This window comes from Lonchura striata, chromosome 6 (assembly GCF_046129695.1).
Source record: "Lonchura striata isolate bLonStr1 chromosome 6, bLonStr1.mat, whole genome shotgun sequence".
NCBI classification, from domain to species: domain Eukaryota; kingdom Metazoa; phylum Chordata; class Aves; order Passeriformes; family Estrildidae; genus Lonchura; species Lonchura striata.
The window spans coordinates 59,644,044-59,660,181 of NC_134608.1; the positions used below are offsets into that span (position 1 = coordinate 59,644,044).

The 16,138-nt window shown below is 38.4% G+C and overlaps 2 long non-coding RNA genes across 2 annotated transcripts in view; both read right to left on the reverse strand.

Annotated features, from left to right (window-relative positions):
* Window positions 1-4,792: 4,792 nt before the first annotated feature.
* The window catches only part of LOC110469129 (uncharacterized), a 55,276-nt gene continuing 43,930 nt past the window's right edge, over window positions 4,793-16,138 (reverse strand). Inside the window, exons 3-6 of the long non-coding RNA XR_013340114.1 lie at window positions 8,449-8,573; window positions 6,659-6,734; window positions 5,500-5,588; window positions 4,793-4,834 (exon numbers count right to left, since the gene is read on the reverse strand). This is a non-coding gene — a long non-coding RNA (uncharacterized LOC110469129). The remainder of the gene's footprint in view (window positions 4,835-5,499; window positions 5,589-6,658; window positions 6,735-8,448; window positions 8,574-16,138) is intronic.
* The window catches only part of LOC116183762 (uncharacterized), a 12,465-nt gene continuing 8,530 nt past the window's right edge, over window positions 12,204-16,138 (reverse strand). Inside the window, exons 2-3 of the long non-coding RNA XR_004148456.2 lie at window positions 15,232-15,417; window positions 12,204-12,351 (exon numbers count right to left, since the gene is read on the reverse strand). This is a non-coding gene — a long non-coding RNA (uncharacterized LOC116183762). The remainder of the gene's footprint in view (window positions 12,352-15,231; window positions 15,418-16,138) is intronic.

Sequence of the window (16,138 nt, forward strand, 5' to 3'; positions counted from 1 at the left end):
CCAAGGAAACTGCAGTTTTCTGGTGCCAGAACACCATTGTCACTTCTACTGCTGACCTTAAAACTGTCCTGCATCAATTGCGCATGTGCCACCATGCACTGGGCAGAAATCCCTGATAATTGGCTTTCCTGTGCCTGTGCAGGGGAAGGAGAAAACCCCTTTCCTGAAATTGTACACAACCAAACCTTAAAATGCCTCCTACCAGCATTGCAGCCATGGCACCACCATGCACCGACTCCTGTTTGAGTGGCTCTGCCGTGTCCTTGTGGGAAGAGCTACATGGTGTCAGAATCTGAGGTATTGATGATTCTGAGATTGTAGAAAGTCTCTGTCTCTCAGCCCCCTGCCAAAGCAGAAGCCATAATTGGTCTGTGCTGGTTTCCAGGTTGTTTATTCTGTTTATCTCTCACATGTTCTGCTGCCCTGCCCAGCTCTGTCCTGCAGGGCAGCGTGTGGGGCTCTGCCCTCAGTGGGATGTTACAAACATTATTATTACTTATATCAAACACTCACAGCTTGTAATTCATCCTGGAAGACTGAAAACTCTTTTCCATGGCCAGAGATCACAGCCAGTGTCTCTGGGGGCTCTGTCCAGGGGGGTTCCTGACTCCTGCCAGGGTCCCAGACCTGCCAGGGCAGCCAGAGGGAAGCCCTGGACTCCCACAACATGGAATTAATTGTATTTTCTTTGCACAGGCCCTTTTTGAGCACTAGAGCACTGTGAAGGGTTTAAGTGACTGATCAGGCACTTTGTTGGTGCTTGGTGAAAGGAAAAAGCTGAGATTCCTTCCCACCATCAATTTTCTTGACAGCCTGTCTTCTTTCTGTGTTATCTCTTTCAGCCTTTTATGAGGAAAGCTTCAGTGAAAGATGTTTCAGTTAAAGGTCTGCTGTCACTGCAAGACTATCCGAGAGAAAAGCATCACCTGGGACCCGTATAGAGCCTAAAAATATTACTGGAGGCTCTTGGGTTGCTTCCTTTGTGAGTGGAGATGGGGGAAAAATACGTATATCAAGACCTTTTTTTTCCCCTTTAATAATTCTACCTAGCCTGAAAAATATATTTTCACTCTATACTGATATCAAATGAACGTGATTCTGTGCTTGCAGCAAGCAGGCTTGGCTTGCAGCAACAAGGATGCCTTTAATAGACTCCTGATGGAATTCCTATTCATTTCTTCTCCCTTATTTGTGATAAAACACTTAGTTCTCAGCCTCCATTAATCTGAAACTTGGTGCTGTGAGCCAGATTTTACAGCATGCCCACGTTTCTGGCTCTGCAAAACAGTGTGACCCAGCACAACAGAGAATTTGGGGCCTCTCCTAAAAGCTAAAGGTATTGCCTGAATTTAGATTGACATTTTGGCACACAACAGACTATCCTGATGTTATCAAGAACAGTTAATTGACCCAAAAAATCTTTGCTGCATGATCAGATATTGTGATGAATGGCAAGATTTGGGAGATGTTTTTTTCATACTTGCTAGTGGGAAAATTGAAGAAATAAGGGGGATTCTGTCTTGTTTATTCTGTTAGATATGGAAAGCAACAGGGTTGGGAATTGTTTAATTTTTTAATAGGATATATTTTTGAAGATGTTAATTTTTTCAATCCTTCTTCCACAAATTACTAAAATATTCAGATTTGTGCCCCGGGTAATGTGTGGAACACTTCTGCCTCTCATTTCATTAAATTCCCAGCCAAAATCAAACAACAATTATTTGAAATTATGCCTAAAATTTTTTTTAGCTTCTTGGATTCCAGTGAGATGTTTTCACTGATAATTTCATTGTATTATTTCTTTTGACACCTTCCAGACAAGGCTGAGTGGGCAGCACCTGTACTACCAACTTATGTTCTAAACCTTCAGTTTTTCAGCCCTTCTGTGTTTCATCAAGGAACAAAAAAGTGCAACTCAACATTAATATTTTTTTAAAAACCAAAAAAGATGAAGTAATTTCTTCTGCCCTATCATAGATCACTTTTGTCAGGTACTCTATTTAAGATAATAATGAATTGCACACAGACATTCCCCCATATTCAAGAGGGGACCACAGAACTTCCCAATAGACCCTTCACCCTTTAGGATGCATTTCTCCATCTCAAACAATGCTCTGCAAACTCCCTTTCCTTCACTCACCACAGACAGCTTAAATTATAAAACCTGCTGAGATAAGGTCTCTGCTTCATGAGACTAATGAACACTTGAAATGATGCACTGAACTAATGGGTATTGAATACAGAATAGCTATTTGTTGTGTGAATTTCATCATCTCTTATTCCTTGGATGTTATTTTCAAAATGCAGTAGCTTGTAATGGAAAACTATTGACATAATAAAAAATTTAACACTCTAAAAACCAGCTTGATGTATTAATTTAAATTAATAAAGTATAAAAGTATAAGTTTAAATTAATTTAAAATATTTGGTTTATGGTATTGTAATTGAAGAAGTTACTTTAAAATGTGGATTTTCAATTCAGATTATATTCATGTAAAAATCATTTGGACAAAATAATTTTCTTTTTTTTAGCAATTTATCACCAAAATAAAACTCGGCAGTAGGAGGATGATACCTCAAATTTTAAAAAAGGGTGTAAAAACTGCACAGGAAGAAGGTTCAGTTGGTTAGCTGGAAATGGGCTAAGCCAGGGATGCCAACACATCAAAACTGACTCCTTTGTGCTATTTTTAAAAGTTTTTTAAAGTTTTGCTCCCTTCAGCAATGAACAGTCACAGACTATGAAAACAAGAATCTCTTAAACTGTGAAATAAGTTTAGAAAATATTTCATGCTTTTTTTAAAAAAAAAGAAAAATTTCTAATTTCCAACCTATTTTCTGAAATGTCAAAGCTGGAATTTTTTCTTTAAAAATCAAAATCAGCTGGAAGTTCATTTCAATTTAATTCAATCCTTTGCAGCTGGCCAACAACAGAGTCACACTCAGCCCCTCATGTTGTCTCTTCTGCCATTACAAATGCACAAAACAAGAGGTGTGGCAGACTTACTTGGATTGAAACTAATGAATTTATAAATTTTAAATTTCAGCTTTTGATGACCCCCTAAGAAGTATCTAAATGTCTTGTATAATTCTCTCTGAAAGAGGAAGAAAAACGCTGGGGGGTTTTCTAAGTTATCTTGGGAGCTGTCAGAATTCAAGTCACCTGTGAGGAACTCTAATATTCATCTTTGTTTTCAGAGATTTTTTTAAATCACTGGAAGTTGTAATAAAGTTGAAGCAAACAACTGTTGCCAAGTACAGACTCTTGGTACAGACTACAGAATTGTTTTCTATTTGCAGAACTCTGCTGCAGTGCAAAAACAGAGGCTGGCACAGCTGCTTGGCAAGTCTTTGCGCTAGAAATGGTTCTCAAAAGTGTTCCACAGGAAACACTTTAGCCCTGTGCATCATTCTGAGCAGGTGCAGGGCTGCTCAGGTGTCAGAATCTGAGCTATTGATGATTCCCAGATTGTAGAAAGTCTCTGTCTCTCAGCCCCCTGCCAAAGCAGAAGCCATAACTGGTCTGTGCTGGTTTCCAGGTTGTTTATTCTGTTTATCTCTCACATGTTCTGCTGCCCTGCCCAGCTCTGTCCTGCAGGGCAGCGTGTGGGGCTCTGCCCTCAGTGGGATGTGACAAACATTCAATACCAGAAACTCCCTGGGCTGGATTTACAATAACGTGCCAATATCTGTCACCTACGTTGGACAGTGTGTCCCCAGCCTGAACCAACAGAAAAATGCCAACACCACAGTGAAACATGGAGGGCATGAAGAAGGAGAAAAAGGACAAGGCACACCCAATTTCCTCCATTTGTCCCCTTTGGACCCCTCATCTAGAATCCTAAAATTTTACTTTTGCACCCGTGCCACGCTTAATTATTACTTCTATCAAACACTCATAGCCTGTAATTTATCCTGTAAGATTGAAAACTCTTTTCCATGGACAGAGATCACAGCCAGTGTCTCTGGGGCTCTGTCCAGGGGGTTCCTGACCCCTGCCAGGCTCCCAGACCTGCCAGGGCAGCCAGAGGGAAGCTCTGGATTCCCACACTCAGGCACTACTGCATTAAAGAGTCATGCAGAATCTCCAGAAAAATTCATCTCAGCAGCACGAGATGACACTGAAATGTCTCCTACCAAGTGGAAGACAAAGACTGGTAAGGTTGGAAATGCCAATTGAGCGCATCAGATTTAAGCAACGTTTTAGAATGGATCTGCCCATGAATGAATTAAAAATCAAAAGTATTTTATCATATGCAGTTTTGGGTATTCTTTTCCCTTGCATAGGAAGAATTTCTTTGAGTACAGCAATATATGATGCAAGAAATCACAGAAATGGGGTGGAGAGAAGCTACCAAAATCTCAAGAGGAGTAGGAGACTGAGCTAACTGTGATGATCAACAGATATTTTACTCATGGTTGGGCAAAAAAAAAAAAAAAAAAAATTCATCTGGATGCTTCTTTAGTTACCTTCTATAGCACCCAGTGGGATTATGAGGAGATGCCTGGAATCAGGAACACACCTGAAAGAGGTCCCAGAAGCAGACTGGCTGTGAAGAAAAGGCTTCTTCTTTTCTCAAGCACAGAGAAAATGTTTCTGAGGCATCTCTAAGCACAGCTTGTGTAAGGATATTTAATTGATGCCTCCACTGTAAGAATTTCCCAAGCAGGTAAAAGCACCCTCCTACCTGGAACCAACCTACCTGCAGAGCAGCTGGGGCACAGATTGGCTAAAATCTGTTCCTGTGGAGCAGCTCAGGGTGAAATCAGCCATCAGTCCACTCTGATTCCTCCCAGTGCAGGAGGGGATCCCCCACAGGTTTATTGGCTGCTCCTGCAATTCAAACGGTGCCATGAGGGATAAAAATGGAGGCTGACTGAATATTTTGGGGGAAAACTGTCCAAAACAAACCTGGTTCTGAGGTGTTTGTCACCGTAGAGCTGACAGGGTTGTAAAACTAAAGTAGGGATGGCTCACACGTGCTCATCAAGCCAATTTATTACTATACTGAATCTCACATTGTGACTGGGAGGACACACAGATCTCCTTTACAACAGGAACATGTTTGTACATAAATTTAATCTGGCACGACTGCAAACCTGGCAAACTCAGATGAATCCAGGTGATACCCTAGAACTGCCATGCAATTTTTTATTGGTTTTTTTGGGCAGGAAAGGAGATTTATGTGTCTCTATATAAGTAGGTGTATCCCCAGCTGCTAAGTCACAGACTTTTAACACATTTATTTCAATGTATTCTGAAATCTCTTTTCAATAGTAATAGTTTCTCAGTTGATATTCTTCCTGGCTGTTTGAAATTTAAGTAAATCTAGCAAGCTGAGCAAATATCTGAGGTCTGCCTGCCCTTTGGAAAAAGGATTTCTCATTCTGTGTATCACTCACAAATCACTGTGGAGCCCACACAAAGTCAAAATCCAGGCTTATCACAGGGAAGGTGAAGCAGATTTGGTTTTGATTAGAAGTCAGATATGGACTCACCTTCAGTGCCCTGGGTTAACAACAGCAAAGTCACACATTCTGGAGTCAAGAGATTGTGGAGCACCTTCAGCTTCTGCTTGGATCCAAAGCTATTCAAAGGTATAAACCAAATTACTGTATTGGATCAAAGAAGGAAAATTGGGAAAGAAGTGCATTCCCTGATTTAAATTATCTAATATCTGTACATGCTCAGGAATACAAATGCCTTGGCTATCACACACAAGGAAAAAAGGTAAACCTTTCACAGGAGGAATTTCTGTGATTGTACTGAATTGCTGCCAGTGGATGATTCTTCCCTGAGTAAGCCATATGTGCAGTGGGTCATCACTGTTTTACTCAGTACTTTACCCAAGACTTATCAGTACCTGCTCTCCAAGATTATTACTACAAGAGAATAGAAAATAATTTTTCAAAAGAGTTTTGTTAAATTTAAAGTGATTTTCATGATGTCGCAGGTGCATGTGTGAAACTATTCTAAATTTTCCAATCATTTTCATAGACACATCAATTTTTACTTTTGTTCTTTTAATAGGACAGATCTCTAAATCTAGTTACTCAGCTTATACAAGTCAGCATGAATTCCAGTGAGAAATAGCTTAGAAGTATCAGAAATATTTTTCTTTAAAAAACAGAAATTATGTATTGCAAGACAACCTAGTTTATAAGCTAAGGAAAAGCAGATTGAGGAAATGTAAGAAAATAGCAATTAAAAAAAAAAAAAAATCAGAGCAAAACACCACAATTTTTAAGAAGTATTTCCATTAATTTCCAAACCAGCAGCTCAGTATATTGAAAAATGTGCGTTTTGGTCTGTGGCAAAGAGCCAGAAATTATGATCATAGGGTATTCCTGGTTCACAATAATAACAGATATGTCTGATAATAACATAATGTCTTCCACCAAAATCAGAGGAATAACACAGCCACAAGCTACTGGTAAAACAAGGGCAAAAGAAATACAAAATAGCATATGAGAAATTAGATTTTTTAAAAAAATCTTCCAAACCATTCTCAATTATGTTTACATGGACATCTCCACAATTCTAATAAATGAATTATTTCTGAGAAACATACACCTTACTGCACTGTATCTTAGTTACCAGCACCAGAACTTAGGAGCAGGCTGTCCTACACATGTAAAGAATGTGGTTTTCACTCACCAACAAAGGCAAAATCCAAAATTGAACTGCTCTACTGCATTTCTGTATCCATCTTCTTAAGTGGAGTCTCTAAAACCTGCATTTTCAAATCAAAGAATTAAACACAGAAGAGATTACAAAGAAACCATTGCACCCTCACTTCAATAAAGCCATTTTCACTAGGACTGCATTATTCATAATGAATCATAGGGTTATGACAAGTAAGTGGCATTACAAATAACAGACAGGAAAAAACAACACAAAGCAAGTGTTTGAATTTACTTATAATCATACCTTCTGCAGAAATTTACTGAATTTAGAAAGGAAAAAGTCATATGAAAGCATAAAGTGGAAATAATTATTTAATTATTGAGCACAAGGAAAGGTTTCCTTTAAACAGCTAAAGAAAAAACTGTATCTCTTTAAATTAGCAGCTCAGTAGGATGGAGCCATTAATTGCACACATTGCATTTGTTTTCTGAATGCTACATGGTTAAGATTCATAATCCTAAAAAAAACCCACAAACAAACAACCCCTCAATATCCAACAGGAGAGGTGGAAACTCTTGATTCACTTTCTCCCCACAATTTTATCTGTATAACCAAGAGAGGGTAAGAGCCATCGCTGCCTTTTGCGAGCTCATTCACACTCCACGCTCAGAGCTTTTCCCACCCATCCTTCCTTCTGCCACATGAAACATTTAGGTTGCAATTATGAGAAACTGCTCCCTGAGACAGGGCTGAGCTGGAATTATGGATTGCAGCTCGCACGGACGGCCTGAAGTGGGATGGCAGCAGGCATTCCCTCCCAGCTGCACCAGCAAACTTTCATAGGCCAGGAGGGTGTGACAGTGAAATGTAAATTTTAAGGAATTTAGAGATTTTAGAGGAGCTAAGATTTTAGTTAAAAATAAGCCTTACTAGAGTTAATTAAAATAAATGGGTAGGCCTTGATGAAGTTAAGAGTTAGTAGTTAACTAATAACTGATTGCTTGTCAGCACAATGTTTAGTTAGCTGGGTTTATAATGAAGAATATAGAAACTGACAAATAGCTTTTAGGAACATAAGACAATTGTGGGCCTCCTCTGTTCTGAAACCAATTGAAGACAAGGAATGGGAATTCTACCAAGAGTTCATTTGTCATATCTGCATTGAAAAGGTAGAAAGGTCAGAAGGAGGAAGACTTCATTGAGTTCCTTATTTTGGGGTCCCTCCCCATGAAAGGGACACCAACCCATGTCAAGGAACAAACCACGCATGCTGAATGGCTTTTGGAGTGATTAGCATATAAACTAAGGAATGGGATGTACTAAAATTGTGAATATATATTTGTATTTTGAGTATTAAATATTTGTATGGATAAAAGGACTCTGTAATCACCTGGAAGCTGTGGTGTGGATTCAGGAGCTATCCCGCACGCTGCCCGGAATTGAATAAACACACACTTTCTAACTTTAAACTGGTAGAGAGGGTTTGTCCGTCACAGTTTGGTATCAGTACTAGACCAATATCCATATTTCTTTAATAATTCAGAGCAGGAGCTTTGTAAACACACACTTTCTAACTTTAAACTGTTAGAGAGCTTTTGTCCGCCACAGTTGGGTATCGGTACTAGATCAATATCCGTATTTTTAATAAATCAAAAGCACAAATATCCAGACCTAGATCAGCATTACAGAGACTAAATCTCAGCTGGATTGTGGTTTTACCTATATTGGGGCATTTAAAGACATCATGTATATTTAAAGGCCAGAGAAGAGGAGTTGTAGAGCCCTTAAAGGGAGGTAGTTTGGCTTGGGCATTAACTTACCACGGGAACTCTGCCATCCTTTAAAATGGTTCACTGTGTCTCCCCATCTCTTTTATGGACAGGTTTAATTCTGGCAGCACAAGAAGGATTGATGTCATCATGCCCACACTTCCCTTGAGATACTCCTGCAAAGGAAAAATTAGTGGATTATAAATATACTTGACAAAACATTTCTATTTGCATCACTTAGCACCTACTCTGAACTAACTGGGTTTAAGGACATTTTAATAGGACTATACTAAAAGGTTGCACGTTTTGGTTCTAGAAACACTGAAAAAATGCATAATTTTTATCCTATATGATTTAATATTATTTTACTCCTTCAAAAGAATTCAAATGGATCTCATCAAAAATTCACAGGGAACAGTTTTCAAGTACATCACCTTACTTTCTATTCTCTGTTTCACTGTGTGCTTTGTTTAACATAAAAACTTCAATTTGTTCAAGGTCCAGAAATACTACTTAAAAGGAGCATTTCCAATTATTTGCCACTGCTTTCTTATTCTATAACAATGAAATACAATATATGTTTAAGTTAATTTTTTTACCTACATTGATTTCCTTTTTCATTTTTCACTCTAATTTTTTGACACTTCCTCAACAGATGAGTCCAAAAGCATCGATGTCCCATATTTTAATAATTAACATTCCTGAACTCTTGATATCCAGGAAAGATAAAATAGAAAAGAAGAAAAAATGGAACCCTCCAGATACTCAGTTTATTGTTTTTGTAAGAGAAACAAAGTACAGATGAAAATAGGAGAAAATGAAACATGAGTTGCTCTGAGGGAAGAAATCAAAACAGTTAGATAATATAATTTTTGTTTAATGAATCACTTTCATCTAAAATTTAGTTCAAAAATGCTTTTCCATTCATGGCATATTTTTTTAATCTTTCTTATTGTGAATTTTCTGTGAGAGCCAAAAGAAATTTCCAATGTTTTGGTGAGGAAATAAATGCACGGAGGTGCTGATTTGAACAGTGGGGATATTTTTATGGCGGGGAGAGCAGAGACTTTCTAGCAGATTAGAGTTCCAAGATACTCTCATTAAGCAAGAAGCCATTAAGTATTTTCAGTAATTTTTGCAATAATTTTGCTGCATCCCCATCTCTGAAAACCATGCTTGTGTCTGGCCTCCATAAAAGTGCTAATTACAATTTAAATTTACCAATAGAGGAATCAATATGCAGAGGACATTGTCAGCAGGATGGATCTCATCTGGGCCTCCAAGAGAAATTGAAATATACCTGCACTTCATCATCACCTGTCCACTGCATTCTCTAAAGCAGAAATTAAGAAGGCTTCCAAAAAGCATTTTATGGGATATGTCTAAGTCTCTGGTGATAGCACAACCAAGAGCTGAAGTCAGGAATCATTAGCACCGTCTTAAAAGTCCAAGTGAAAACACAAGTTCAGAATGTTAAGAGGCCTAATCATTAATTTCTTAAGCTAAAAATAATATTTGACCCCAAAAATATTCCTAGGGGATGAAATTAGTGTAGATTACTTTCTAACAAATTGCTAGTGGACAAGGCTTTTTGAGCCATTTATATAAATAAGTGTCCTCAAGTGAATAACCAAATTTACAAATGTGCAAGCAAATCTTCATAAATATGCAAAACCAAGTCCTTTTACAGCATCAAAGTCCCACTTTGACAGCTATTAACTCATCACCCAAAAAGGATGCTAGAAGAATACTAAAGTGGCAAGTGTCAATCCTGTAAAAGCTATCAAGCCCCAGCACAAAGCCTATGTTTAGGTACTATAATATTGTTGTGGCCATGTTTACCCACTGCTAATTCCATTCACAGATTAATTGATCTCATTAAGCAAGAAGCCATTAAGTATTTTCAGTACTTTTTATAGTAGCAAACAGCTCTGTAATATACTCACTAAACACAGATGATAGAATTGTTCATTTGCTCATGGGATTTTCTAAGATCCTTTTCACAAGTCCTAATTCCACATCTACCAGGACAAAAGGGGATGGTGGAACCTTTTTGCAAATGGGGAGCTTTTTTGGATCCAAGTTAAAGGCCTTCCATCAGGTTTTTCAGAGTAACTCTCACCAAAGAAAACTACGTTGGATATTTCCAGTGCTTCTGTTACTCCTAGGAATGTTTAGAAATCAGATTTAAGCTACTAACATAACACACATTTACTGCACGTGTGCAAAGTGCAATTTTTTGAAGCCAGCCTTGAAGGTTGGTTAAATTGGGGATATTTTCAGAAAATGTCACATTCCTGATTCCCTGCCAGATTTCAAACCCTTGCCCAAATTATTAACATACCAAATTTCACTTCAACTTAAGACCACTGATTTTTTTTTTTACTAGCTCAAAAATACAGTTATTTTACCCAGAAATTCTGGGTAAGCATAATGTTCTCAAAATGTGTAATGTGGGAAATGTTCTCAAAAATACAGTGATTTTGCCCAGAAATTCCTATGTTATTTCTAAGGAAACACCCTGGGAAAGGGGAAAAAAATTATCTGCCCAAGAAATTGCTATCTGACAAGGCTATGAGCAGGACACTAACTTGCCCATAAGCATCACCAAGCAGGCAAATCCATAATATAAGGATTAAATATGTGGGGGAAGACTCAAATGGGGTCTTGAGCAAGAAATCCATAAAAACCAAGATATGTAAGGATTGCAGTGTTATTATTACAGAGTCACTGTGGGTTTTTCATCTGTTTCCACTTTGTTCTGATGAAGCTAATTTTACAGGGTTTTGGTCCAATTTCCTCTTTTTCAGGCCCTCTAATTAGGTACAAAAAGAATTGCCGTTTTATGGCAGGGCTTGAAGAGATTCGTTAGTTTTTATGTGCAAGCAGTAAATCTGCTCTCACTGTTCTTTGGAGGAGCAGAAACTCTGAGCCTGACTCCAAATTCACAGCCCTTTACACCAGAGGAAGCTTCAAAGAACCGCACCAAACAAACACAACTAGAGACACATCTTAGGTTGCAAATAGAAGATGTGGCTGGGGTGTGTATTCTATTGCCATCTGTCAGAGCTGGGACAGTTCTCTGCTGTTCATGGGGCACTTTTCTTTATCTGTCCCACAGCCAATCCCCCACCAGGAGATCTCTGTTGTTCATGGACCATTAATTATTAATTATCTCCTGTTCGTGGCCAGTGAGTGTCCCTGCATGGCTGAGAAAATTCCATCATCCATGGGGAGATGCTCTGCCCAGGGGAGGAGCCAAACATTCCTACCTGGATACAATCTGACCTGGGAACAGCACAGCAGCCTTTGCCCCCTGCATTCCCAGAGGAGCAGCTTTCTTCCCCCTGCATTCCCAGAGGAGCCCAGGCCCATCTCCCCCAGCCCTGGAGCTCCAGAGGAAAACTCCCCCCTTGTGCAGGATCCTGCTCCAGCAGAAGCACAGCTGGCACTACAGGAGGGCTGAGCCACCCTGGGATGGGGCTGAGCCACCTCCCTGACCCACAGGGGACAGGGCTGCTCTGACTCTGGCAGGGTTGTTTTTATTACTGCATTTTTATTTTATTTTTATTTTTTCCCTAATAAAGACCTCTTATTCCTACTCCCATATCTTTGCCCGAGAGCCCCTTAATTTCAAAAATTGTAATAATTTAGAGGGACGGGAGTTACGTTTTCCATTTCAAGAGAATCTCCTGCCTTCCTTAGCAGATACCTGGCTGTTCAAACCAAGACAGACAAAATAGTTGATCTGCAAGTACCAACCTTAAATACTTTATTGTTGAAGTTATAGCTCTATTTTTTTTTTTTTTTCAGTTCGGGATTTAATGCACGTCTGGAGCCAAGTGATGGAGCTGAGCCCTAAATGTCACAGCAGGCACAATACAATGATCCCAAGAGAGACGACAAGGTAGCAGAGCACTTTTTGGTCTTGTTTCTTCTTTTCCCAACATGCACCTACCATAGTGGATAAAAGCATTGCCTTAATCCTAATTTTGTGTTATTTAGCTTAAAAAACCTCTAAAATGAAAAAAAAAATTAAAAATCCACAAAAAATTATTTCAAAAAATGACTGACATATAAATCTAAAACTCTTTCTTTCTTAGCAGTTCATAACTGGCAAATGCTATCTTCTCATGCTGTTTATGCATGCTACATTGGAGTTCAAAATTTGGTTTTGTGCTTATTATCACCACTCTTGTATCATATTTGATTTCAGAAGTAAACAATATGAGTGTATCATTTCATGGATCAAAAATAAAGTCAATAGGCATTTTTATTTTGAAAATTACATCAATTAAAATAGTTAACTACAGCTCAACTAAATAATAAAATTAATGGGTAATTCTGAAAGAGATTTCTATTTAAACATAATTTTACATTTTGTAATCAAGACCCTCTTACATAAATTTCTTTCTTCCCATCTCTTGAAAAATTAGGACACAGGGTTATTTTAGGAAACTCCAGAATACATGACTGCTAGGTCTGCATGCAGCACCAGTGCTCTTGCAGATAACTACAGGGTGCAGCATCCTACACAGCCAATAGTCTAAAAAGCATGTTTTCAGGCACTGTGAGAACCCAGCCTTGCTTTGGGTCCTCATGTGGTGGTGAAATTCCTTGAAATTCCTTCTCCAACCCGTGCTTCCAAAGAAAAACTCCGCAGGCTTAGCTGTTCGGTCTCAAGGCAGTTTATTGCTAGTTATCTAACAGATTATGTTCTTGGACTGCAGCTATTTGATCAGTGGCCTGGGTAGAGGCACACACACCCCCCGACATCCTCTCGATCTGCTGTCTTCTTCGTCTCTCCCTCCGCCCAGGGCTGCTGCTATCTTTTATAAGATATATTACGTATAACATGTTTACAATTATTCCCCAATACCTACTACCTACGTTACCAAGTGTTTTTCTACTCTAAACCAATCTGTGAGTGCCAACATCACCAAGAACATGGAGGTAAGGAAGAAGAAGGAAGAAGGATGGGTTCAGCCCACTTTCCTCCATCTTAGAACTTCTGACTCCCATGTACAAAGTGAAAACCCCCCCTGTACATGTGTTAAAACCCCCCTGTACAGTACTAAAAAAATTTCCCCTCTACTTTGTAACTACTTATACTATACTATCTAACCTTTTGTGACTGCTCGTTCCACCTCCAAAGTTGGTAATTCATTCCATGGCTCAAACTCAAAATCACAGTTGTTTTTTCAGCTGTCTGCCAGGGTCTAGAATGCTTCTGACCAAGGCCTGGAACCTCTAAAAATGTCTGAGAGACATTTTGAGTTCCCACAAGGCACCATAAATATTGACTTTGACATTTATCTTAGAGTTACCTAACAATAACAGATCTGAATTGTTCTTCACTGCCATAAAATTGCACTTTTTGAAGGCGCTCATTTCCTCACTGAGAGCTTCTGTTGGGTGTGGTGGCATTTGTAGATCACCACCTGTCACCCTCATGTGGTGATGGGATGCTAATAACAAGAATTATGCTTTCTGCAATCTTTGTTGGACTTGGTTATGTTCTATGACCTCCTGTTCTGGAACATTAAATGTAGGCTTAAAAAAAAAAAAAAAAAAGAAGCTATGAATATTTTAGTTGGAAGATTGTTATTATATTAATTGCAATCTGATGTTCCTTCTCCTCAGCAGATATATTTAATTCTACTGAGGAGAAATGTAGGCCCTTCACAATAAAAAGAGTGGTGAAAATCAACTGTACCAAGTGAGGATAGAAGTGGAGGAAACAGAAAATTCTGTCTCCTCTTGCACACTCCTCAACTCTGGTTCAATGTTTCTATGTAGCAATTTAAATGTTAAAAGCACTGTGACAATCCACACAGCTGGAAAAGACAATCTCCCTGGGCAAACAGAAATATCTAGGATAGTTGAGTTAAATACAGGATTGATCACAAGTAGTGTAAACATAACAATCTAACATATTTAAGAATCTATCCTTACTTTAGAAAAAAAAACAAATTTTGATATGCAAACAATTCAGCATTAAGCTGAAGTTTAGCAGAGATGTCCAAAAGGTGAAATAGCATAAGATGTCAACCCTTTTCTGTTGTCAATTCACAAGCTGATAAAAATGAAACTCTACTATTTAAATGGCTGAAATATTCTAAATCACATTTCAGGGGGTATTTCACACTTACAACGATTTCCAGTTCCTTTTTACTAATAGAACTATTAAAAATCAAATAAACATAGACCTTTAAATATTGCATTTAAGGGAAATTATATGTCTAAACTTTCTAAATTGCTTTTCTAACAGCCTAAAGATCATTGTTTCTTTTCTGGTAATAAGAAATGTTCACTTTTTCTTTTGCAGGTGAATTTCCTTCACTTTAAACTTAACTGAAGTCTCATCTGAGAATTCTCCATCAGTTCCCACCCTTAATGTGGTGTTAAAAGCATCCAGAAGTTCCTCTGGCTTAGATCTGCCTGAGGTTTTCAGCCTCAGCTTACTCTGTGACAGCTTTGGAAGGCAGAGACCCAAATTCAATATAGCTCAGAGGTCTGAATCTAAAAATCAACATGCATAGCAAGACACACAACACAGCCTCAGAAGCAGAATACCAGGTTTGGTTAGAATGAAACCCCAGAGAAGAAATTTGAAATCCCTGGAGAAGTAATTTTGGAGGAAGAGTTCAAAGGATGCCCAGAGGTTGAGAGCTAAACTGCAGGAAGAAAGAAGCAGCAAGGACTAACCCAGGTGTGGCAATTTTTAAGACAATACCGTAATTTCTTGTCTGTCCTAGCCAATGATTCAAGCAATAAAATATCTCACAGCAATTTGTGCAGTGAAGGAGTTTTCCACTGCCATACCCAACTCACCCTGCTGAACTGCACATCTCTGTGAAACCTCCAGGCTCTTTTGGAAAACTGATAAATAGGAAAAAAATTATTACTTCCCTTCATTTGAGGATCATAATCATCACATTATATCCATTCAAAAGTCTTTGTTTCACTTTCAAGCCAGTCCAAGGAGACATTTTTCAATCCAATTTACAATTTTGATGCCTGTAATGTACAAATACAAAAGGAGAATTAACTAGGATATGGCAGCCCCAAACACAAAATAACTAAAATGATATGGGAAAAAATCATCAGTGTGATGGAAAAGAGTGGCTGAGAAATCATGTTTCTAGACTCAATGACAAATGTAGCTGTTCCAGGTAGCTGATCCATGATTCAACCCTAAATCTAAAAGAAAATGCTTAACCTGTTGCTAGAGAGGTTCCAAAAAGCCCTGCCAGAGCAAGGAACACAGAGGAAAAAATTTGGGAGGAAGATCCTAAATGGATCCGATTTCATGCCCAGAGGCAAGCATGCAAAGGACTCCATAAACAAGATTACTACAATCAAAAAGGACAGAAGTCTGGAACCATTAAATTACAGCAGAGCATCCTTTGGGAAATGCAAGACATCCATAAAACTGCTTTGTTTTCAAAGGATATCCTAAATTCTATATTTATACAAATATTTCTCTATTTATAGGAATCTTCAGAACACTTTATATAAAAATCAAACTTTCATTCACAAGCATAATTCAGAATTAGTAGACCTAAACCCTAATGATACCTGTCATTCTGAGCAAGTGTTTTGAAAATGTCAAATGACACAGTTGCTAAATTATAACTGTGAGAAATTATTAAAAAAAAAAAGAGGAGGGAAGGAAGGAAGGAAGGAAGGAAGGAAGGAAGGAAGGAAGGAAGGAAGGAAGGAAGGAAGGAAGGAAGGA